The sequence below is a fragment of the Phascolarctos cinereus genome, unplaced genomic scaffold (genome assembly GCF_003287225.1).
Source record: "Phascolarctos cinereus isolate Bilbo 61053 unplaced genomic scaffold, phaCin_HiC Scaffold_1;HRSCAF=81, whole genome shotgun sequence".
NCBI lineage: Eukaryota > Metazoa > Chordata > Mammalia > Diprotodontia > Phascolarctidae > Phascolarctos > Phascolarctos cinereus.
The window spans coordinates 216,972,304-216,997,927 of record NW_027555514.1 but is presented as its reverse complement, the minus strand read 5'-3'; the positions used below and the strand labels follow the sequence as shown (position 1 = coordinate 216,997,927).

Here is a 25,624-nt window from a genome sequence, read left to right as displayed (position 1 = left end):
GCAACTTTTGGGTTCCTTATCTGTAAGTTGAGAGGTTTTGGACCAGAGAACCCTGGTCCCTGCCAGGTCTAAATTTACAACCTTAGGAAGTTGTGCTAGGACTTTGATAAAGGATCCTTGAAAGGTGTGGGATTTGCCCTTTATCTCAATCAACATTAAAATTCTACCCCTCTTTCTGCCCCCAATTACCTGGGTGTTTGGGTCCTTTCACGCCAAAGATCTCCCCAAGTCCAAACTTACTAGTCCATTAATTTCCTAGGACCACCCAGGATTTGATCTCCTCTCCACTTACATTCTGTCCTCTTCCTAAAGTGTAGGTCTAACCATGTCACCTCTCCTCCTCATTCAAAAAATACCAGTGGTTCCTTATTACCTTTAGGATCAAATATAACAAACATCCTTTTTTTTTTTTTTTGGTGGGGGGAGAGGGCGGCTTTTAAAGCCCTTCTTCACCTGATCCCTTCATACCTTTACCCTCCTAGGATACCAGTGACACTGGCCTCCTTTGTTGATCCTCATTCTGTTTCCCTGACTCACTGAGCATTTTCACTGGCTAACCCTATTGCCTGGAATGCCTGGTTTTCCTTTCTCATTTTTGCATCCAAACTTCCCTGGCTTCCTTCAAGTCTCAGTTAAAATCTTGTCTTCTACAAGAAACTTTTTCCAGTCATCCTGAATGCAAATGCCCTCCCTCTGAGGCTGTCTTCAATTTTTCCTGTTTATGTCTTGTTTGTACATAGCATTTTTGTGCATTATCTCCCTGGTTAGACTGTGAGCTATCTGAGGACAGGGATCATGTTTTTTGCTTTTCTTTGTATCCCCAGTGCTTATTACAACACCTGGCACATAGTAGGCACTTACTAAATGCTTGTTACTTTCCCTACTTAGCCTCCCCTTATATTGTATACTACACATATGTAGAATTTTTTTCCATATGAATTCCTTGAAGGCAAGAACCATATTTTTGCTTTTCTCTGTATATTCCCCCCAGGGCTTAGCACAGTGCCTGGCACACAGTAAGTGCTTTAATAAATGCCTGTTGGCTTGACTTGACCTTCTCAGGGAAGTGATGGGGTGGGGTGACTTTTGACATGGACAGAAATGACTACTTAGAAGGGGGCAACACTCATTTAGATGGATAACTTCTGGCATATTTCTTTTAAAATCAGTCCTGCTGCTTCATAGCTACCCTTTAGTATTGTATTATGCTTTACATGATATCAGGATTTAATGTGATGGAGAATGTGATGATCCGGTGATTACATGGTTTGGGGACTATCACCCGGCACCTTGCCCTTGGTGTGGAACACATTTATCTTGGCCAAATGAGAGAGTGGAGACACTGATGCTGTGTTGAAATGGGCAGAAGCCACTGGGCAGTTGGCACAGTGATCTGGGTAATTCAGGAAGGCCAGCCTGCATTAATGGAGGAGAGAAGGAGAGTGAAAGCAGTGACTTGCTTGAGCTCTTCTCCAAACCCCTCCAAATACTCATAAAAAAAATGGCTCTAAACAAATTCTGAAGCAGAAGAACCCACAGAAAGACAGAGTGAAACACATTTCCAGCCCAAGACAACCTGGATGATTGATCACAAAGGTGTGTCGCACAGCACAGCGTGGGTGCGCAGGCCACAGGGAACCTGGAGCAGGCCTCAGAGGACTGAATCTTGGGCAGCTATGGAGGTTTCCAGACTCCTCAACTCTACCAATGCCAAAGACAACTTAGAAGGTCAGTGGGAAAAGTCTGTTTCTGTCAGTGCTGAGAAAGGAAGGCGGGGTCTCAGCTCCATTCCCCAAGAGCGTGGCCCTGGGGGTGGGGGGCAGCTGCTTCCTGAGCTTCCAGCCCACAGACTGAGGGGGAATCCAGCAGCTGATCAGAGAGGGATTGCAGGGATCTCTTTGCCAATGCTGAGGCAGGAATCTCTTGCTTTGCCCGTGTTTGGATCTGGGCCACAGTTCTGGGCGGCGGTGCTGGGGTGAGGAGGAGTGCTGGCTTGGTGGAGCTTGTAGTGGCTGTAGAGAGGAACCCCTCCTCACAGTTACAGGACAGAAAGGAGTACTTGTAGTCACAGGCCAGGAAAGGAGTAAACACCTCGCCCCTTATCATACCACCTTGGAAGAACTGAAAATTTACAGGTCCCTACAAGTATCTCTGAAAACAGCTGTACAACCCCCCTGAAGCTTGGGAGAGTACATTCTGCACATTGGAAGCAGATCCATACCTTAACAAAGAGTTTAAAACTCAAGTAATTGGCTGGGATCATGAGCAAGCAGTGCAAAAAGAGTCAGACTATGTTATCTTACTTTGGTGAAAAAGAAGATCAAAATCCACAACCAGAAGAAGACAACAAAGTCAAAGCTCCTACATCCAAAGCCTCCAAGAAAAATATGAATCAGTCCCAGGCCTTGGAAGAGCTCAAAAGGGATCTTGAGAAGCAAGTAAGGGAAGTAGAGGAAAAACTAAGAAGGAATGCAAGAAAATCATGAAAAACAAGTCAACAGCTTGCTAAAGGAGACCCAAAAAATACTGAAGAAAATAACACCTTAAAAAATAGCCTAACCCAAATGGCAAAAGAGGTCCAAAAAGCCAATGAGGAGAAAATGCCCTAAAAAGAAAATTGGCCAAATGGAAAAGGAAGTCCAAAAGCTTACTGAAGAAAATACTTCCTTAAAAATTAGAATAGAGCAATTGGAAGATAGTGACTTTATGAGAAATCAAGACATGTAGAAAAATCCAAAAGAATGAAAAATTAGAAAACAATGTGAAATATCTCATTGGAAAAACAACTGACCTGGAAAATAGATCCAGGAGAGAGAATTTAAAAAGTATTGGACTATCTGAAAGCCATGATCAAAAAAAGAGCCTAGACATCATCTTTCAAGAAATTATCAAGGAAAACTGCCCTGATATATAGAACCAGAGGGCAAAATAGAAATTGAAAGAATCCACAGATCTCCTCCTGAAAGAGATCCCCAAAGGAAAACTCCTAGGAATATAGCCAAATTCCAGAGTTCCCAGGTCAAGGAGAAAATATTACAAGCTGCCAGAAGGAAACAGTTCAAGTACTGTGGAAACACAATCAGGATAACACAAGATTTAGCAGCTTCTACATTAAAGGACCGCAGGGCATGGAATATAATATTCCAGAGGGCAAAGGAGATAGGATTACAACCAAGAATCACCTACCCAGCAAAACTGAGTATAATCCTTCAGGGGAAAAAATGGTCATTCAGTGAAATAGAGGACTTTCAAGCATTCTGATGAAAAGACCAGAGCTGAATAGAAAATTTGACTTTCAAATGCAGGATTGAAGTGGAACATGAAGAGGTAAACAGGAAAGAGAAATCCTAAGAGACTTATTAAGATTGAACTGTTTACATTCCTGCATGGAAAGATGATATTTATAACTCATGAGACCTTTGTCAGTATTAGGGTAGTTGGAGGAAAAAATTATATGTATGTATATGTAGATAGATAGATAGAGGGCACAGGGTGAGTTGAAGATTAAGGGGTCATATCTGGAGAATAAAATTAAGGGATGAGAGAGGATTATACTCGAGAAGAAGAAAGGGAGAGGTAGAATGGGGTAAATTATCTCACAAAAAAAAACAGAAAAGTCTCTTACACTGGAGGGGAAATGGGGGAAGGTGAGAGGGAATGAGTGAATCTTATTCTCATAGGATTTGGCTTAAGGAGGGAATAACATACACATTCAATTGGGTATGGAAATCTGTCTTACCCTACAGGAAAATAGGGGGAGAAGGGGACAAGAGAGCAGGGGGATGATAGAGAGGAGGGCAGATTGGGAAAGGGGTAATCAGAAGTAAATACTTCTGAGGAGGGACAGGGTCAAAAGAAAGAATAGAATAAATGGAGGGCAGGATAGGATTAAGGGAAATAGAGTTAGTTTTTCACAACATGTCTACTATGGATGTTTTGCATAACTGCACATGTACAACCTATATTGAGTTGCTTGCCTTTTCAATGAGGGTGGGTGGGGAGGGAGGAAGGAGAAAATTTGAAACCTAAAGTTTGAAAAACATATGTTTAAAAAGATGTTTTCACTTGCTACTGGGAAATAAGAAATATAGGAAATGGGGTACAGAAGTCTATCCTGCCCTACAGGAAAATAGAAGGGGAAGGGGATAAGAGAAGGGGAGAGAGACAGAAGAGAGGACAGACTAGGGGAAGGGATATTCAGAATGCATGCCATCTTGGGGTGGGGGAGAGGAGAGGGGGGGTGAAAATTTGGAACTCAAAAACTTGTGGAAGTAAATATTTCAAACTAAAAATAAATAAATTGATATTTTAAAAAAAGAAAATTTTAAAAAACGAAGGAGGGAAGCAGGAGAAAATGGGACCTGAGGTAACATGAGTGCCTGTCTACAAAGGATGGTTGTCCAACCTTCCACTCCTCTCTGCCCCCATCAATGTAACCACTGAACTAACCTGGAACTCAGAAGAAGACAGGGCTATACTGCCTTGGGTGGATGGGTGGGAGGTAAGGGGAAGAGTGTATTTAGAATCTTGTCCATAATCTCTTGCTGCTTACCTGACAAAAACTGGTACTCACTTCTGTCTAGTGCAGCAGTTCTCAAACTTTTTGGTTCCAGGATCCCTTTACACTCATAAAAATTATTTAGGATGTTCCCAAGAGCTTTTGTTTATATGGGTTCGATCCATTGATATCTGATGTCTTAAAAATTAAAACAACTTAATATTATTATGAAAAAATGTTTTTACTTCTAAGAGCCCTTGTATCCTACCCATTCCCACCCTTTGAGAACCACTGACCTAATGGGTAGGAGGCCCTTAACAAAAGTGATTTAGCATGTGACCAGGGAATCATCAAAAGCAATCCCCAAATCTGTAAATGGCTGCTTCTCTGAAGTAGGAGGGGATGCTATCTTGCCCTGAACCTGTGATGTTTTCCTCTCTCCACTGAAGACAGACTCTGAGGAAATAAGTAGGTGCTCTATCAGTACTAATTCAAGTTTTTATATCATGTTAAGGTTGAGAAGGGGGCAGCTAGGTGGGCCAGTGGATAAAGTGCCAGGCTTGGGTTCAGGAAGATTCATTTTCCTGAGTTCCAATCCAGCCTCAGACTCTTACTAGCTGTGTGACCCTGGACAAGTCACTTAACCCTGCCTGCCTCAGTTTCCACATTTGTAGAATGAGCCAGAGAAGGAAATGGCAAACCACTCTAGTTTGTTTGGTAAGAAAACCCCAGATGGGGTCACAAAGAGTTGGACGTGACTAAACAATAAAAAGGTTTAGAAAGTAATTTGCTCAAAACCACCCTGTAATGTCATTAATGCAAGTAGAATTATCTTCATTTTACAGATGACAAAACTAGTCTATACCACATCAAGAAAGATTAAGAGTGGCTCTCAGGTACTTCCACAAGACTGGAACTCTGGTATCCTTCCACCCCGCCACCCCGCACTCCCCCTTTAGAGAGTCTCCCATATGTCTGAGTTTTGATATTTTGTTTAGAAGCTTGAACCAGGGACTGGGGGAGGGATAGGGTGACCTCCAGAATCCTCCTAGCGAAAGACAGAATGCTGCTTAGGAGTCTCGGATAGAAGACCATGTAACAAGTCAGTAATTCATTAGGAGCCAAGATCCCTTTTCCCACCCTTTATAGCCCCAATGACGCAGAGCCAAACTCTGGCAAGGGGCTTCCTGGTGGTTTTAATTAGACAATTAATTTTTTATTGGTCGTTTGATTTCCTGAGCGAATTTTTCTCTCCCTCTTCTCTCCTCCTCCTCCCCTCTCTTCCTCCCTGTCCCTCCCCCTCCTCCTTCCCACCTGTCTCCCAGCTGTGAAGAGCCAAGGAGAGAAAAGGGGACCCAGGGAGGGTGGGGAGAAAATAATCCCCAATGCCTTTGAACTGACTGGAGGATATTGGGGAGGTGGAATTTGAGAAGAGGCCAGAGCAGGGTAGATCTCCTCTGCAGACTTCTCAACCAACACTGCTCACAGAGATGTGTATGCCACCCCCAGGTAATACCTGGGCTTCTGGGAGCCCCACAAAGATGTTATCAATGACTCCCCCCACCCCCCAAGCCAGCTGGCTAATTAGTAACACAGGGTGGGAGTGGGGCCTAGGGAAAGTGCATCAGAATACATTAGTGGTATTTCTGTGGTTAATCCTGGCCGTGCTGGAAGGCTGTTTACCCTCTGTCCAGGGATTAGGAGCCTGTTTGAGTTAGAAGGGCAGAGAGAGGCCACAGCTTTAGTCCTGGATCCCACCTGCTTTTAGGAGCTGAGGGGCGGGGGGGGGGGGGGGGGGGGAGGAGAAGGAGGAATAGGAGGGAGTAGGGAGGCTGAATGCCTGAGCCAGCAGGAAAAAAGCAAGAGAAACCTGTCTCCAATCTGTCTCTTCTCATTGATCTCTGACTGCCAACCACTCAGACAGGCTTTTGATTCTTGATCCTGACCTCTCCACACCCCTAATTCCCTAAATCAGCCCTGTTTCTGGGTTTGGGGGTAGGGGGGTAACATATCTGCAGAGTGAGTTTATTCCCAGGTAACAGCCAGCCTTCTGCAAAAGGGACCCCACAGGCCTCATGTTTGGGGAAGAGGGCTCAATCAATCAACAGGTAAGGCCGCCTTGCTCTTCCTCCAGCAAGACTCCTCATGCATTTTCACTGGCTGTTGCCCATGCCTGGGATTCTCTCCTTGTCTCTATCTTCTGGTTTTCTAACTTCCTTCCGGCTCCAGCTAAAGGCCTGTCTTCTGCAAGAAGCCGTTCCTGATCCCCCCTCAACGAGAGTGGCTTTTTTCTAACATTATCTCCAAGTTAGCACATATATAGCTTCTTCTTTTTTAATGTAATTGTGTATTGTTTCTCCTCTTAGACTAAGAGCAGCTATTGTTTTTTGGTCTTTTTTTTGGTATTTTAACATTTAGCACAGTGTTTGGGGAAAAAAGGTACTTATTAAATGCTATTGACTCGACTTGTTAAATACCTACTATGTGCCTGGCACCAAGATAAAAGAGAAACTGTGTCTCCCCCCTGATGATGAAGCTAGCGAGTACATACATCAGAATATAGGAGATGTCTACAAATTAAATACAAAGTAACCTAGACGAGGAAGACATTAGTGAGTGGCAGTGGTAAAAGCCTGCTGTGAGAGCCTCCCTAAGCAGATGGCACTAGAGTTGAGTGTTGAAGGACATTTTAGATTACAGATGATGAGGAAAGAGCGTTCCAGGAAGGCATGGGGGACAGCTAGGGCAAAGGCAAGAGTATGAGAAATGGAGAATTATATGTGAGGAACAGGTAGTCCAGAATAGCATTGAGGGGAGTAAGTAGACTGGAAAGATAGGAAGGGACCTGGTGGTGAAGAGCTTTAAACAGCATATAGTTTGAGCCTAGTGGCAATAGGGAGCTACTGGAGTTTATAGAGTAAGAGTGTGACACGATCAGACCAGCACTTAAACAAAATAATTTTGATAGAAGGGGAAGGGGATAAGAGAAGCGGGGGAGAGATAGAAGGGAGGGCAGATTAGGGGAAGGGGTATACAGAATACATGCCATCTTGGGGCGGGGGAAGGGATAAGATGGGGAAAAAATTTGGAACTCAAAATTTTGTGGAAGTGAATGTTGAAAACTAAAATAAATTTTTTAAAAAAGAAAATAATTTTGACAAGAATGTGGAGTGTGGAGAAAGATATGGCAGAGAGATCAAATAAAAGGCCATCCTAATAGTCCATGCTAGAGGTGATTAGGGTCTGAACTAGCATCGTAACAGTCTGAATGGAGAGAAGGAAACATATCTGAGAGAAGTTATGATAGAAATAAGGTTTGGCAACTTAGGGGCAGTTAGGTGTCGAAGTGGATGGAACACTGGCCCTAGATTCAGGAGGATCTGAGTTTAAATCCAGCCTCAGACACATAACACTTACTAGCTGTGTGACCCTGGGCAAGTCACTTAACCCCATTGCCTAAACAAAATAAAACAAAACCAAAAAAAGATTTGGCAACTTATTAAATATATGGAGTGACGTTGAGGATGATACCAAGGTTCTGAACCTGAGTGATTGAAAGGATAATAGTGCTCTTAACAGTAATAGAGAAGTTTGGAAGAAGGGTGCATTTTGTTTTGTTTTGGATAGGCAGTGGGGTTAAGTGACTTGCCCAAGGCCACACAGCTAATAAGAGAAGGGTGCATTTTGGAGGAAAGATAATGAATTCTGTTCACTTAAACTCGGTAAACCTTAGTCTCCTCATCTGTAAAACTGGGACGATAGCACCCACCTCCAAAGGTGGTCAAGGTGATAAAAATGAAAAGTGATAAATATGTGAAGTGCTTTGTAAATCTTCAAGCACTATATAAATACTACTAATTATTACTATTATCATTAGATATGTTGTGTCAAAATGCTTATGGGAAATCCAGTTCAAAATGTCCAATAGGCAATTTGTGATTCAGGTCCAGAGTCGGGAGAGAAACTTGTGCTGAATACATTAATCCAGGAGTTATCTTGAGAGCCGTCATGATTGCACCCAGGGGGGTAGAAAAAGTCATTGAGTGTAAGAGTATAAAGAAAAGAGAAATGGGTCTAGGAGAGAGCTTTGATGACAGGGGTGATGATCCAGCAAAGCAAGCTGAGGAGCAGTTACTGAGGTAGAAAACAAGCCAAGAGAAAGTAGTATTCCAGAATGCAAAGTGTGGTCAGCAGTGTCACATGCCGCAGGTAAGTCAGTTAGGATGAGGACTAAGAAAAGATCACTGGTGACTTTGGAGAGAGCAGTTTCAAGTGAATGACAGGTCTGGAAGCCATCTCCCAGGGGTTAAGAAGAGAGAACAAGAAAAGCAATGACAGTAGCAAGTACAGGTGGTTTTCTGAAGGACTTAACTGAAGAAAAGGACAGAGAGATAGACTGATAGCTAACATGGATGGCCAAATCTAGTGAGGGCTTCTTTGTTTATGGATATGGCTGTGTTAGCTGTGTCAGAGCAAGTGAGCTCAGCCCCAGGTTGTGAAGCAGCCAGAGGGGAGGCCTGCTTGTGACTGCCTGCAATTAAGACCTTCCCTTTGGCTCTGACTGAAGCCACCTACTTGTCAGGCAACAACTGTGGATGAAATTTCATCCCCTTGGTTTGAAAATATAAAAGTTTTAACATGTTCATCTGTCTTTATAGTCCCTTTCCTGTCCACACTTTGGGTTTGTGTCTGGTAGAATTGACTGTGACTGAGTCTTAAAATTCATTGTATTTTGCATTCTATTTATGTCTTCCATGAGAATAGTTGTGTAGCTATGTATTTTTTTTTCCTTTTTAGTAAGGCAATCAGGGTTAAGTAGCCTGCCCAGGGTCACACAGCTAGTAAGTGTCAAGTGTCTGAGGCCGGATTTGAACTCAGGTCCTCCTGACTCCAAGACCACAGCTCTATCCACTGCGTCACCTAGCTGCTCCACGAGGATAGTTGTGAATCATTGTAAATATCATTATAAATAACTGAGATATACTAATGTTTGTTTATGGATGGGTGAGACTTGGGTAGGTTTGTATATAGCAGGGAGGGAACCGGAAGGGAAAGATTAAAGATGAGAGAGGGGATAATAGTGGGGACAATCTACTAGAGGAAATTGGAGGGGATGGGAGCAAGCCTACATGTAAGAAGAAGGACTATTTTTTTCATCAGAGACAGGAGTAAAGGAGGAAATAGCAAGGAATGATGTCAAAGTTTTGTGAATTGAGAAGGGGAGAAAAGGGAGCTTATAGTGAATGGCCTTGATTTTCTCTATAGAGAATGAGGCAAAGTCCTAAACCTGGAGGGTGGGGGAAGTGCTTAAGGCAAGAGAAAAGAAGGTCTGAAGCAGCCACTATAATCAGTGGGATAGAGAATCAATTAGGGAGGAGTAGAAGGATTTCCCTGCTGTAGTGAGGGCTCAGATGAGATTAAGTGACATAAATTTGTGGTGAACCCAGTCTGAACGGTTTGTGTGATTTCCTCCAGCTCCATCCAGCAGAATGTTCATAGGAGCAGGGGAGGAAGAGGGTGGGCTTAATCCAAGGTTGGGGCCTTGCAAGGCAAAGCCTTGAGCAGCATTAGGGCATGGTTGGTTGTTTTTTTGGTGAGGGCAATTGGAGTTAAGTGACTTGCCCAGGGTCACACAGCTAATGTCAAGTGTTTGGTCTGAGGCTGGATTTGAACTCAGGTCCTCCTGACTCCAGGGCAGGTGTTCTATCTACTGGGCCACCTAGCTACCTCAGGGCATAGTTTTTGAGAGGAGAGTAAAACTGGTTTGCCAAGGGTTCAAGATCGGAAAGGAGGGCAAGTAGAACCTGAAAGGGGTGGGGGTGAGGTGGTCTGGAAAAGAATGTGTGGAGGATGAAGAATAGGTTTAGAAAGAGTAAGATGGAATGATAGATTATAGTCAGATAAAGGAAGTTGAGTCCTAAAAGTAGGACCTCTGTGGGTGATCAATGGTGTTACCACCCTTTTGTGTAGCGCAGGTGGAGTGGAGGAATAGGTCACAGTTGAGTAGATACGGCATGGGGAAGTTAATATTTCTGAGGGAACACCAACAGCTATGTGGAAGTCCCCTAGTAAGAGGGCAGGAGTTGAAGTTGACAGGAAGACTGAGCCAGGCACAGAATGTGTTGAGAAAGGAGGAAGACTGTCCTGGGAATCAGCAGATACAGTCACCAGGATCTGGACTGGGTGATACATTTGGATACAGTGAAATCAGAGGAGGAGCTACCAATTAATGGTAGTAGAGAGAGAATCTGGAGGTGGCAATGGAAAGCAAGAAGTATTCCTGCTCCCTTTCTAGGACCAGCAAACTGGAGGGGGGGGGCAGTATGAGAAAACCTGCAACTAGTACTAGAAAGGATGTCATCAGACAGCAATGTCATCTGGGGTGAGTGAAGTCTTGGTGACTTCCAGAAGCTAGGAGGACCATGAGAAGAAAAGATGAAAAATAAAGAGAAATTTGATTATAGATAAGAAGAACTCCAGAGGGCACAGCAAAAGGACAGAATTGGATTGGGACATGGTGGAGGAAGAAATAAGGTGGATAAGGGCGACAACTAGGCACCAGGGACGAGCAACAGGCAAGATCTCTTGTCTAGACACATCTCTCCCCAACTTCTGAAGAGAAGAGAGGAAAAGACGAGAGGTTTCATTCAATAAACATTTATTAAGTGCCTACTGTGTGCCAGGCATTGTGATAAGCACTGGAGATACAAAAAGTAGGTGAAGGTTAGAGTCCAGAAAGCAGGTCTGGGAGATTTGTACCAATTGGTGCTGGGTGAAATGAGGAGAACCAAAAGAATAAAATAAACAATGACTACAACAGTGCAAATGAAAAGATCACTAAGAATGGAAGGAAGGAGGAAGCTGAATTCTGAGTACTTGAAAAGCCAATAAAGATTCTGAAGAACAAATAATGAAGCATCCATACCTTCTTCTCTGTAGAGAGGCAGAGGACTACTAAGGAAGAATATTGTCAAATATGGTTACTGTATAGTGTTTTCATTTGACTATTTTTCTTTCCTATTGGTGGTGGGGATGATACACTTTTGGGGCATGGGGTGTGGAGGAAGAATGTTTCCAGAAATCACTGTGATGTAAAAAGAAATAAAAACTTATTAAAGACCCCCCCAAAAAGCGAGTCTTGGGAGGCACTAGTATGGTCTATGAAGGGAGGAGTTTCTGTTCCTATATAATGCAATAAAAAATGTTTGTAGTCTGTGGTCTCAATGTTTAGAGGCCAAGAGGATGGACTTGATAATATTGTGGGGGTTGCTTCACCAAGCATCCTGCTGGTGGGGACATTGTCATTTGTTGAAAGACAAGGAATTGTCTGGGAGGTGCACACATACATAACTGTAATGCAGGCACATAGCAATATTAATATGCACACACAAATGCTTGCAGATAGGTACAAATACACAGAAACCCACTAATTGGATGTTGACTCATCGGCATAGAGAAAGGAGAGAAATGGAGACATGGAGAGCAAGACACATAAGGAGGAGAGGGAGGAATGGAGGGAGGGGAGAGAGAGAGGAGAGGAGAGGAGAGGAGAGGAGAGGAGAGGAGAGGAGAGGAGAGGAGAGGAGAGGAGAGGAGAGGAGAGAGAGTCCAAAGACCATGAATGAATGAAAAGTAAAGTCAAATAGTGGCTCCAATAGCCATGAGGGAGGGCCACAAGGATTTCCAAGAAGTCAGAAAGGATGACATAGAAAACTTAAGATCTAGAATGACTAGAAAGAAATCTGAAAGAGAAAGACTGGGCAGGCTGCAGAGAATGACAAGGGGGAGAAGGTGGGGAAGGGAGGAGGCAGAGGAGGAGGCGGGGGCATTGATTGGATCAGATACAATAGGACTGTCTTGGCTCTCCCAGCCTGCCTGCCTCTCACATCCCAGAAGAGCAGAACATTGTTGTTTTTCCATCCCTTTCCCTAAAGCCCAGGGCTTGAGATTGACTCAATTGCAGCTTCTCTCCATCCTGGATTTGAATAATTAAGTCATCTGGATTCTTATGATTTACCATTTCCAGTGATAAATAGACAGCAGCCGAGCAAGCCAGTTGGCAAAACTCAGGCTGGAAGTTATAATTTGTCAACCTGCCAACAGATTCATGTTTTATGCTAATGGCTAGAGACTCATTGACTGGGGGGAGGCAGTGACCGGGTCAGCTCTGTCCTCGGGCACATCAGAGGTCAGGAGGTCGGGGGTGAAAGGCAGAGGCTGATATGGATTTTCTGTAAGGAGTGTTGTAATTTTATAATCATTCAGCTGGTCCTCACACAGAGATGCACAGAAGTATCCTGATCCACCCACACAGCAGCACACACTCAGAAATATAGTCTCTCACTCACACACACACACACACACACACCCCATCCCTAAATACTCTGACACAGGTACACACATACATCCTATTCAGAGGCACCTACTCATAAGATCTCAAACAAACCTGAACCCAACCCCTTCCTGTCACCTTGATATGCACTTATACAGGTGCAAGAAAATTTAAATAGATTACTCCCATACAGACACACCATTATCTTCCCGGCACTAACACCCCCCCCCCCCCACATAGACACACCCTATAAACGCAAGGATAAAGGGACATTTCTCCCTCATTCCAAGGTCTCTCTATCTTCTGTCTCAAATCCCCAAGTATGAGTCCAACCCTCTTACTTTGAGGTCTTTCCTTTTAACCAGCTAATCCCAGATAACAGGGGAAAGGATGGAATAAGTTCCCACAGCCCAATTCTCATTAAACCAGCCTAGAAAAATCTTTTCTATTTTCCAATCAATAGAATATGTTCAGGACAAGGAAATACAGCCTTGCTGGCAAGGCAGCAAAATTTTCTAATCCAGCACTACCAAAATTCAAACCAAACTTTAAGTCCCATCATTTTATTTTATTTTATCCACATCCACATTTATTTTATCCACATCACATTTGGACCTTCCTTCCTTCCCTCCCTCCCCAAACCCATAAAAATACTTTTGATAGTCATTAAAAAAACAACGGAGGTAGACATGATTTCTATATTTTGAAAATCCCTAGTCTTAAACTCTCGAATCCCTACCAGTTTGACCTGAGTGAGGAGGGTGAGAAATCTTTTTAATCATCGCTCTTCACCTTTCACCATGAGAAACCAGAGTTTGGCCCAAATATGAAATGCTTATTTTAGACCAGTTAGGAAATTATGGCTGCAATTTTGACTCCTAAGTTCCTTCAAAACAGATCAATGACAGGTTAGAATGCAAGGGCTTTTGTCCTTTTCCTTGTAGAGGATTTGAATTTGTTCCTGGCCAGTCTTCCAGAGTTGGGAGATCACCATTCCATTCTATTAGCAGCACCAAGGGGCAGAGATTCAGCTAGGGGTGGGGAATAAACACCACTGTATTCTGATCTCCGAGATCAAAGATGAAGCTGCCTGCTTTGTCTTGATTTGAGTTTGGGGTCACCCTCACCAGGGAATTTTCAGGCAGGTTCCCAGATCTCCAAATAGGAATAGGGAGGGAACTCTTAACAGAGTAGCATGGGTATTGGGATGTCTGGTCTCTGGTTCAGGCCTGTGAATAACCATCTTCCCAGCTACATACAATATTTTCCTGGGAATGGTTTTCAAAGCAGTGAATTGATTTGTCTATTTTCTAGGAAAAGGGTCCATGAAATGAACCTGAAATGTGGAAATAAGTCCACTGGCATGGCTGTCTGCCTTCAAGTCCCTTCTGAGCCCTAAACATAGTACAGTGTCCCAACTGTACTTGATATAGCACTCTGGGTACTACTGTGGATGGGCCATATGTGTGATAGCCTACATTGGCTAGATTATGATGGAGAAGGATTTCCTAGGCTAAGCTGAGGAGCAGAGATGAGATAAAAAGATGACAGAGAAGCAAGCATAATGACAATGATTACAACAAACAGTCCTATTCACCCTGCTCGTGGTTACCAGAGCTTTCCAATTCTTCCAGTAGGCTCTCTCCAATCCCAATATTTGCAGTCTGTGTAATTAATTGTTAATAGGTAGCGTCTGTTTCATCCTGCCCAGAGGCCACATAGAAAAGCCTCTTGGAACATGAAAATAAATAATGGGGCTCTAGTTTGGGATTGGGTGATGAGGGTATTTATGAGTAAGTGAGCAAATTCTTTCTTAGAAAGCTTAGGCAGCTAGAGTAGCTGGAGTGGGGAAGACAGGGGGGTTTTGGGGAGGGAGTGCTAGAGCCTGGACAGTTCTGGGAATGTAGAAGATAAGCATGAGGATGGTCAGCACAAGACAGGGCCCCTGATAAATCATGCATCATAATGAGCACGGACATTTTCTGGCATTGGTTCACCATCCTAGTGTGGTCCCATAGGATCCGGGGTCTCACTACCCTGAAGACTCATGGTCCCAGTGGAACTGATTTGCTTTGATGGAGGGACCCAGGCTAGGGGCTGTGATGGGCTCCAGACTTTGTGCTTTCCCCCCTGCAGGTTTAAGTCACTACTACCATCACCATAGAGCTTCTTAGGGGGAAAGGGAACTTGCCGATGCTCAGTGTATTGCATAGCATTGTGTAGGTATGTATACAATTTGGAGAGGCTGAATGGAAAGCCATGTTGCAAATAAGTGTGTGTTTAGTGGAATAAAGATATATGCCTAGATTAGAGATTTTCCTTTCCTTCATTAACTACAAGGTTCTCACTTCTATTCCCCATCCCCACCCCTCACCCTCACTGCACACACACATTCTCATATTCTTCAGGATTTTAAAAACAGTTCCACCTGAACCAGATAACAAAACTATTGGATTCTATGGTACCAGAAAGCCCTTAATTTTGAAGGGTATGGTCTCAGGAGGCTGGGAGGATTACTTGTTTCAGGTGTATATGAATTTCAGCAACTTGGTAAGTCTACCCTATCCCCAACCAGTCTTGGTCAGATTTAAAAAACATAAGCCAGGGCCATCCTGGTTTCCAAGCCCAATGAGGCTCAGAAAGTGCTACTGTGCACACACAAACATGCTGCTTGTCTTAGCTACCCAGATCACCTGTAGGGGTGGGTAATGGTGCTTGGGAGTGTCATCGAGTGGGAGTGAGGGGCACTGTGCTGGCTGAGTAAACCAGGGAAGGGGCATCAGAGGGAACCCAGCCCCCACCCAGCCCCTCCTTCTCCCTCTTCTTTTGCTTCATCCTCCGGTTCTGGAACCAGATCTTGACCTGAGTCTCGCTAAGCTGAAGTGCAGATGCCATCTCTGCCCGGCGAGACCTGGGCAGATAATGCTGCAGGTGAAACTCCTTCTCCAGCTCAGTCAGTTGTTTGGTAGAGAAGCTGGTCCGGGGACTGCCCGTCGCTGCTGCTGCTGCCGCCGCCGCCTCGGGCTCCCCAGAATTGCTGTCCCCTCCAGGCTTGGCTGGGCACAGAGGAGGAAAAGAGTCAGCGCCTGAGATGACCCAGCCACGGGAGCCCCAGAGAGCAGGCAGCATACTGAATCCCAGTAACCACCAGCAACCCTTTCCCGATACAATCAATTTCTTTCTCTCCCGCCTTTTTTGTCAGTTTCTCCTTCCTTCTCTTAATTCCTTTTTTCTTTTTCTGCCTCATTTTCTGTCTTTTAAAGTATGTTGTATTATATATATTTTATAGATGCATTACATTTTATGTATATATATTATACATATGAGTACCTTTTATGTATATTAAAATTATGTATTAGATATAGTTATAGATTTATGGGCAGAGGTTTTAACCTTACTAATTTTCTTCCTCTTTTCAATTTTTCTTTCACACTCATTTTCTTCCCTCTCTTTTCCCTATCTCTTAAAGTCCCTTCCTGTTCCTCTCCTTCCGTTTTCTCCCTCTTTCTCTCAATTTGGTCCACACCTCTATTCTTTCCTTCTAGCTACCTTTTCTCTTCTTAGCTGTTTCTAAAATTTCCTTTCCCTGTCCTTCGTTTTTTAGTCGCAGTATTTTTGATTCACTACTTCGAGGTCCTCTCATTTTTCGGTTCTCTGCCTTATGTCCTTCTCCTCACAAGGCCCTCCCTCCCCAAGCTCTCCATCTTGCCATCCATCCGGTGCCTAGCTTCTTAAAGTCTCAAAGAATCTTAGCCTCATTGTCCTTGGGCTCCAGACTTTGCGCTTTCCCCCCTGCAGGTTTAGGTCACTGCTACCACCACCATAGGGCTTCTTAGGGGGAAAGGGAACTTGCCGATGCCGTAAAGCTTAAATCCCAGTAAAAATCTAGAGAGAAAACTTGGTGCTTCCATAAGGAGCTTGGGGACTTGTTTGGGGGAAAAAAAGGACCAAGCGCAAATGGATAGCTAATAAGGAATGGCCAGAAGTGGGGGTCCAGGGGGCTGGCACGGAGGGGGGAGTCTCATTGCCTTTCTCCAAACTTATTAGTCGATCGTGCCTCATCATTCATCCCTGAAGACAGCTGCCTCCTCTCCGAAGTCCACATTAGCCACGGGATTCAGGGAGGGGACTAATCATTCTACTACACAGTAATGGGGTCTTGGATCACGTGATCCACTGGGGCTGCATAGTGTGATGGATTCTTGACTTAATAAAAGAAGGTACAAAAGCCCTCTATTTACATTTATTTGTTTGAATCTGAAGTCTAGAGCTAGTCTCACAAGAAATGTAGCGTCTATATAAAGCCCCTAAGTATTTGGGCCAGTTCTCATATCAGTGTTTTCCGGAGTCAACGGAAAAAGAGATTTTCCCCAAACCTGCGGGCCGGGGCCACAGCCTCATTAGCTTCCAATAGGTTCTCCTCCCCCGATTCTCCCTTCCACGGTGGAGTGAATTGTTTTCTTTATCTATGGAAAGCAAGAAGCCTCGCTTTCAAAATGTTTTTGTTATTAAGTATCCTTACAAACAACAACAACTTATCGCAGTAACGGTTTATTTTGCTACAGGCGAACTTTCACGTCCTCTTGGGGATGGGTAACAATTTCCTCCTTTAGCCCTGCACAGGGTCTGAGCCCGAAAATGAACCGAAAAATGAAACAAAACAGAAAAACAAAGCGATAGAGGCTGGCTGGGTCTAATGGCACTGGGATCGTCTCCAGGAATAAAGAGAGATCGGGGGCTTGTCTCCCCCTCCTTTCTCTCAGTGTCTTTTCCTTTTTTTTCTTTTCTTTCTGCGCCTCTTTTTCTCCCTTCCTTCCTCTCTCATCCTTTCTTCTCTTCAATCTTTTTTCTTTTTTTTAAAATCCATATGTCCTTCCATCTGTCTATCCTTCCATCCAGCCATCCGCTTTAGAATTTCAAAAGCCTTTTGAGACGTGAGTCCCCATGGGGAACTGGACAAAAATTTCCCTTCCATTTGGGTGTGTGTTGTCAATCTCTCCCTCTCCCCTCCAAACCCCAAAGTAGGGGGCATCCCATTCAGCCGTCCCAATCGTAAGCGGACTTCTTCGACCCACGAAAAGTTCACTAAATGTAGCTTCCGAGACACTGGAAAGAAGGCAAGGTTAAGTTTAGCCAACCTCGAGTTCCAGACTCCAAACCTGAATGATTCGGGGTTCCCTTCGCACCCATCTTCAGTCTCAGAACTCCCCTGACCTTGGTTTCCCGACAGTGTCAAACTCGCCTCAATTGCTTTTTTCCAAGAGAGGTAACTGAACCTGACTGATTGATTCTCTGGGCAGGATTCCCCCCCCCCCACACACACACACATATTTTGGAAGTTAAAAAGAGTAGGGAAAAACAGTCAAGGGAGAGGTGTGGAAGGACGGGAACAGGGTCATTACCCCGAACTAAGCTTAGAAATGTTGGTTCTTCCGATTACTCTATGTTTATCTCAGAGGTTTTGGGGAATCAAGCACCCACCCAGACCGTTCCAACAGAGTCCTCTTTCGTTCCTGCTGTGCCCCGAAGGGGTTTCTGCCTCACTGAAAGACCCAGAAGAGCAGGCCAGTGGAAACTGTGACTCTTTCCTCAGGAGGTCCAGGACAGTGAACTTCGTTCCAATTGGGGTGAGCCTAGAAGCTCAGTCTCGGACTATTTACTATAGTTTAATCTTTCAACTCCCCCCCCCCAAAACCCTCCCCAACACACACAAACTCTGGCCCCCCTAGTACAGATCTCAATTGACCTTTAGGGATAGGCCCGGAGGCAACTCTTCTACCAAGGGAATATTTATCAATGAAAATTAGCAATCATTTAAAAAGCTAACAGGCCAGAACCAGCATAAAGTAATATCCTTAAGTGTCTGAAATAAAAATTGAGTAATAGCCGATAAAGTTTCCACTTCCTCCGCCCACTTTAAACCCAACGAATAAGCTCCAGTCTCTATTTCCCTTCGGAAAAGTTTCCCCAAGTTGTTCCTGGCAGGATACCCGAGAGAACGAGTTTTCGTGTCCCCCTCTCAATTAGCCCCCCTTTCCCTTTCCCTCCAACAATTTTCTCATTTTCTCTTTTCTCGGTCTCTAGAATCATGCCTTCATTTTCCTGTCGTATACCATACCATCCCGCTTAAGACTAAAACTTCAAGGCTGTTACTTTCCCCCACGCAAAGGAGGCACATGCTGACCCTTCTCCCCACCAGCCAATGCTCTGCTAACTGGACCATTTTTTGCACCCCGATAGAGGAGTGGAAGTTGAGGAGTGGAAATAGTGTTTTCAACGTGTGCCTCTCCTTGTAATGCCCCCTACCAGTCCCCAGCTCACCTGCTCTGGACGGACTCCTCTTGGTTTTCATCCATTCAAAAGTTTGGCAGTCTTCCCAAGGGTCCCAGAAATTTCGCTCACTTGGCCCCCTGGTCGGTCTCCTTGGGGGCATAGCGGCCTAAGGTATAGGGTGAGTACAGCTCCACACCCCCGCCCATGCAGGGAGGTGCAGCAAGGTACCCCGGAGAGGAGCAACCAAAGTCAGTAAGAAAGGGAGGCAGAGAGGTCTCTCGGGGATAGCTTGAAGTAGAAAGGGCGTTGTATAAGGTGTGACGAACCGGGCCAGTGTGACCAGGAGGGCTGGACTGAATGGAGTCTGAGTCCCTAGCGACGTCTCTCTGCCTCTCCAGTTTCGGCCCTCCAGGGTATGCCCCAACCCCTTCTACCCCTTCTGGGGCGGCGCTCATGATCCAGACATGGCAAAAAGGGAGGGTGAGGGGGCTAAGGGACCCCCTCCTTGCCTCCCCATCCCCCCAGTCCCAGAAACACCGAACGCCCGCCCCCTTCCCTCCCAGGAGCCGGGGGACAGAGAATTGCAACAAGAAATTCGATCGATTGGTAAGGGGGATCACGTGATCCAGTCCTGACCAATGACCAAGCCGCCTGGGATGAGCTAATAATGGAAGCAATTTGTAACTTTCAGTGGCTCTCTCCGCCCGGGAGCTGGAGGGAGGGAGGTGGGCAAAGAGTAGGGGAGAGACTCTGTACCCCGCCCCCCATCCCCGTTTCTCCTCCCTACTCACGAAGTCCCTGGACACCTCGCTTTCCTTAACCTGCTTTCTTCCCCCCTTCCCCCCATCTACATTTCCCTTAGCCCACTCCCCTTCTCAAGATGCATCGACTCCCGAGCAAGGTAAGCCATGTACCCCTTCCCCCTCCCCCCCCCCGCCCGTACCTCTCACTTTGGGTCTGGGGCCCTCCCAAGACACCTGCAAACTACGCCACTCCCCATTAATACATTTCACTTCCAAGTTTCTAAGTTTCCTTGGGGTGTGGGGTAGGGGTAGAGAACATCTCCTTTGGTGCGGTCAATTTAGCCCCCGGGCTGGGGATAATGTTTGTAAACATTTTACTTGTTTCTATTTCATCTTTCTCTTTGAAGGTAACTTTCACTCTTCCGATAAATTTCATTTCATTCCTCTCCCGGAGGAATAGTTTGTTCCTCATTGGAGGTTTTTTTTTTCTTTTCAGATATCGGTTTCATTTTAGTTTTCTAAGTTTCCTTTCTTTAGAGATGTCAAGTTCGTTCTCTTTCTTTCCCCAGTCTTTCCCCGCCGATCTCTTCGGTCATTTGGAACAATAATATTTTGGGAAGTTTCCACGTTCACTATTTCTCCTCCTTCCCCCCAACCCCAAGTTTCAAGCTTTGGCACGTGTCACCTCCTTTGTCATCTGAGTGAGGGGAGACACTTTATCTTTTGTGTTTTGTTTTGATATGTTTTAATTTATCTCTTGGACAAGAAAGATCACTTCTTTTGGGAGACGATTGGGGAATTGGTTAACCAAAATTGCTCTCTCGTACCTAATTTCAAGCCTTCTTAAAAGATGCTTCTGTTTTTCTCTCTTTTGTAAATTTCACCCACTCAGCCACCATCAGTTTTTCTCTTTTATTTTGTTGTTTTTAATCCTTCTTTTCCTTAGTTTCATTTCTTTTACAAATCTGACTTCTGGGAAAGGAGATCACATTTTTGTGTTTCAATTAATTTCGTGTTGGGGGGAGATTTATTTTAGTAAACGTCTCTTCCCTTCTCTTCCCCTCAACCCCTTTTCTGTCTTTCTCTTTCTCCTCTTCTTTCTTGCAATCTTTGCCTAGACAGGAGCCCGGTGTGAACGGCTCCCATGTTCTCTTCCTCTGCTTCTTTCCAACATAATTTTACTCATCACACTTCTCCCTCTCGTCTCCAGTCCTAAATTGTTAAAGAGGGTGTGTGTGTGTGTGTGTGTGTGTGTGTGTGTGTGTGTGTGTGTGTGTGTGTGTGAGAGAGAGAGAGAGAGAGAGAGAGAGAGAGAGAGAGAGAGAGAGAGAAGAGAGACGAGAGACTCCCCCTTAGAAGGTAACATCTCACTTTTGACCAAACCCCAAGTCCTTCTTCCTTCCCCCCCCAACCCCCAGGTCCAAGACTTTACAAGCCAGAACTGAAGTGAGATGTTCTTATGGGCCAGTCCTAGCTGAGATCTACCCCAATGGATCTCTAGGTTCTAAGGACTTGGGCAACCTTATTTCAAAATATCAGCTACTGTTGTGTTGCTTGTTTCTCTGTCCTGCTCTCCCTGTCACTGTCAGTAATATGTGTCTCCTACTTTGCTGATCAAAAGTAACTCTTTTTATTTGGGACTTAACAATTTGCTTCTCTTACACCTGAGGAAGGAGGGTAGAAGAGAAATTGACTTGCTACTCCAGGTTTGAACCAACAAAAGAATAGGGTTAAGAGTGGAACATGATGTTCTAACCCCCTCAAAACCTTGAGGTATTTCACTTTAAAACAAAACCGGCTTCTTAAGAAGCAGTAATTCTGGTTATTGTGGTGGTTATGGTTAAGAAATATGATGCAAATTGCATAAATATGGTATATTAAGTTGGTATATTAAAATGAACCCTAACCACAAAAATACAGTATCAGTCATGCTAACCACAATAAAGCTTCAGAAGAAGACTTTGTATGTACTAGCCACTGGAGAGACTCTTACTCAAACCTTTCAAACTCTGTCCAAGTGAAACTAATTTTCCCCCTCTCTGCCCTCCACCCGCCTGTCTTTCACATTGACATTCTGGTCACATTTGGCCAGCTCCATGTTCTGCTTCTCTGAAATATGAATCTAAATTACTATTAAAAGGGACTGCTCCAAGTTAATTGGCATTAAAATAATTCATTTCAATTTGTTAATATTAAATGAACACACCGTACTTGAGTTCTCTTCTCCCATTCTTTCCTGATGAGCCATGAGGGAAAGGGGAAGAGGTTGGTTGGGGAAAGAATAGAGAACAGGATTTCTTTCTGACCCTCATGGCCAGACTCCATTAGCTCTGTTGAAGAACAAGGCTGGGGGTGGGGGTGGAGGAGAAGGTTAGGCTGAGGCTAGAGATGCGGGCTAAAATAGAGGGCCAAACTAGTTGTTTTTCCATCCTGGCCTTGAGAGCAAAAGATCAGATGATGAAGGGCCACTAAAAGGAAAGGTTTGGGGAACTTGGTGGGGAGGGAGACTGTCCATCAGACACTTAGGGACAGAGGAGTAGGTTATAAGCAGAACTATGAGGACAGGTGCATGGTCTCTGGTAGCACCAGGGGGAAGGACTGCAGCAGGGCTTATCAGGACAGGTGCTGAGGGGTCCTTGGTTGTCCAGGTACCAGCTGGAAGCAGTGGAGACAAGAGGGGCAGGGGCAGGGGTAGGGGATACTGTGGGGAGGAACAGAGCTCTGCTAAAGAAAAGAGGGACTTGAAGAAGGATTAGAAAAGATGGGGGGAAAGATGGTAAGAAGAAAATGGAAGGAGCTGTTATCCAATCCAGGGGAAGGGGAGAATGGGAACTAGAAAGTTTTTTTTTTCTACAGAGAATAGAAACCTGATAGTTCCCCCTCTCCCTTGAGTGTCAAATAGAAAGAAATAGACTGCAAGGGAAAAAGAGAGGGTTGTAGTTAAAATTAAGGAACAGCTTCAAATCTGGGATATTTAACCTGTTAAATTGGATGACTTAGGAGAATGGTGGCATCTTCTTACAAGTTATGTTCCCATCTAGGGTAAAAGACGGGATTGACGCTGGTGATCTCTGCAGGGCACTTGCAGGCTCGGGATTATAGCTTTTCATGAACTTTAGTGCCCTTATATTGATTTGGGGGACCTGTCCTAGAAGGGTGGCTCATTAGGGTGAAGGCATCTGGCTTCTGAGCTGTTGAGAAGGGTTTACCATCTGTTGACTTCCTATAGGGGAAGATTTGGTTCATCCTTCCAGAGCTGCTTCACTGAGAGGGCTCCTCATGCCCATCAACCCACAACTAGAGACAGATGGTATCAGGCTCATCCATGGTCAATGGATGTAGCAGATTTTCATCCCCAGGAAGGGTTATGATCCACAAGGAAGGGAACCACCAGCTTTCCCCCCCCAGGTTTGGTGGAATGGAAAGAGTAGCACTTGAAGTGAGAAGAAATCTAGGTTCAAGTCTGTCTGACATTCACTAAGTATGTGACCAGGCACAAGTCACTTAACCTTTCCCAGACTCAACATCCTTATCTGTAAAATGGGGATAACATCCATAGTACCAGTCTTCACTGGAATGCTGTGAGAATCAAATGAAATAATATCTTTAAACTGCTTTTCATGGGCTCAAGCACTATTGCCAGTCATTACTGTGAGTGCTAAGGACCTCAGAGGGGGACAGCGATTAGAAGCTATATCAGGAAAGTTTGAGGTTAGACAAAAGAAATAATGCCCTGATTGCTGAAGGGATATAATGGTTGGTGGGTGACCCAAAGTGGGTTATGCTCTTTCTTATAGACAAGAAGAGGCCTCTTCTGGTCTTTTTGGTAGGAAGCAGAGACAAGAATGAAATGATCTCAGGCAGTTTGGGAATCCAAGTAGTCATGTAGGTGAGCTCATGGCCCTGACTGCTGGACAACACAATTTTTGTACTCAGAGTCAATTTTTCCAAAAAAGTTCCTTTTCCAGGACCAAAAGCTTGGCCTCCATGAAGAAAAAGAGAAATGTAGAAAACGGAGGAGAGTGACCCTGCGGTCTGGGAGTGGGATGACTATGTTGTTCCTTTCCTTATTTTGTAAGGAAAGAAACATTTATTAAGTGCCTACTATGTACAAGACATTGTGCTAAGCACGTTAGAATTATTATTTCATTTTATCCTCTCAACAACTTTAGGAGGTAGATGTTAATATATCCGTTTTAGTGTTAAGGCAACTGAAGCAGACAAGGGTTAAGTGACTTACCCAGGGTCACAGTAAGTATCTAAGGCTGGATTTGAACTTTCTATTTATTTATTTAGGCAATTGGGGTTAAGTGACTTGCCCAGGGTCACACAGCTAGGAAATGTCAAGTGTTTGGTCTGAGGCCAGATTTGAACTCAGGTCCTCCAGACTTCAGGGCCAGTGCTCCATCCACTGCACCACCTAGCTGCCCCTCAATTTGAACTTTTGCTGTATGACTTTTAGAAAGTTGTTCCTTTCTCAGTCATCTCAATAAAGGGCATCACCTTCCTTTCTCCTTTCATTCTGGGGAAACCAGGGTTGGAAGAAACCAGTATCAGTGAATGTAACATCATCCCTGATTATTGACCCATGATGATTGGAATGTAATTTTCTTAGTCAAGAAGCATTTACCAAATGCTACTATGTGCCAGTCACTGTGCTAAGCTTCCCACTAGCATTCTTAATCTAGCATATTTTTGTTTGGTAGAGGTAGAATGACAATCCAGGAACCCTGTTCTGGATGCTGGGCAGAGGCGGCCCAGAGGGAGGGAGAAGTCAGAGTCACATGACAAGCTCCTAGTTTAATACGGAACAGAACTATATCCTTAAATGCCAAAGAAACAGGAAGAGGCTGAGGTATGGGTGGGGGAGAGAGGGGGAATGGAAGAGCTGTCAGGGAAAACTACCAGGAGGAAATCTGTGGCTCAAGGTTATGGGGGGCAGGAGTTAGAAACCATGGGTTGTCATGGAAGGGAGGAAAGGGGAAGATCTCAGGTGAGTGGAGTGATCTGAGGAACATCTGAGAGGTGAGAAAGGCTGAAGTGAGGGAGTTTAAATAAGAAGCAGCTTTTGCTGATCACTCAGTTTGACTTCTGTTCCTATTTTCAAGTAATCCTAGACCCTCTGTCAATGCAGCCACATTCAGTGGGAAGATGAGGGGACTTGACTGTAGGAGGTATCAGGGACAGTAGGAGTGGGGAGAAGAGATGAACACGATAGAGGGAAGGGGCACAGAATGGAGGTTGGGAACTAGGTTCACATCTCAGTGAATAAGGTAGCTGGAGGGGGATAAGGAATTCAGGGGTGTAATTGAGGACAGTTGTTTTTTGGGGGGAAGGATCTGTCTTCATACCACTAGATAATTGTCTGAATAAGTGGTTATAGGAGCAAGAGCTGTGGAGAGATAGCAGGGCATATTAGACTTGGCGTCAGGAAGACCCAGGTTCTAATCCCCTCTCAGAAATATACTAGTTGGATGACCTCCGAACCTCAGTCTCTTCATTTGTAAAATGAGGCTTGTGATACTTGTAGTAGTTTTTTTTTTCTGAGTTATCCAGAGATTCAAATTAGGTGATGAATATAAAGTACTTTGCAAACTTTAAGGTACTGTAGAAATGTCAATTGTTATTATCTGGAGGGAGGCCCTCTGAGCCAAGAATCATCCTTGCAGAAGCTGTAAAACCATTGGGCTTTGAAATCATAGCATTTAGAGTTGGAAGGAACCTTAAAAGATTAATCCAATCCCCTCAATTTATAGATTAAACACACACACACACACA

At 44.5% G+C, this 25,624-nt stretch overlaps 1 long non-coding RNA gene and 1 pseudogene across 4 annotated transcripts in view; one reads left to right on the top strand and one right to left on the bottom strand.

Moving 5' to 3' along the window:
* LOC110194034 (uncharacterized) overlaps positions 1 to 25,624 on the top strand; it is a 133,386-nt gene that overhangs the window by 72,429 nt on the left and 35,333 nt on the right. The window lies entirely within an intron of this gene.
* LOC110194033 (homeobox protein Hox-B1a-like) lies at positions 14,319 to 19,620 on the bottom strand (annotated as a pseudogene). Its single transcript, XR_013482503.1, has 2 exons — positions 19,152 to 19,620; positions 14,319 to 15,886 (listed from the first exon to the last, which is right to left on the bottom strand). The product of XR_013482503.1 is annotated as a homeobox protein Hox-B1a-like (transcript).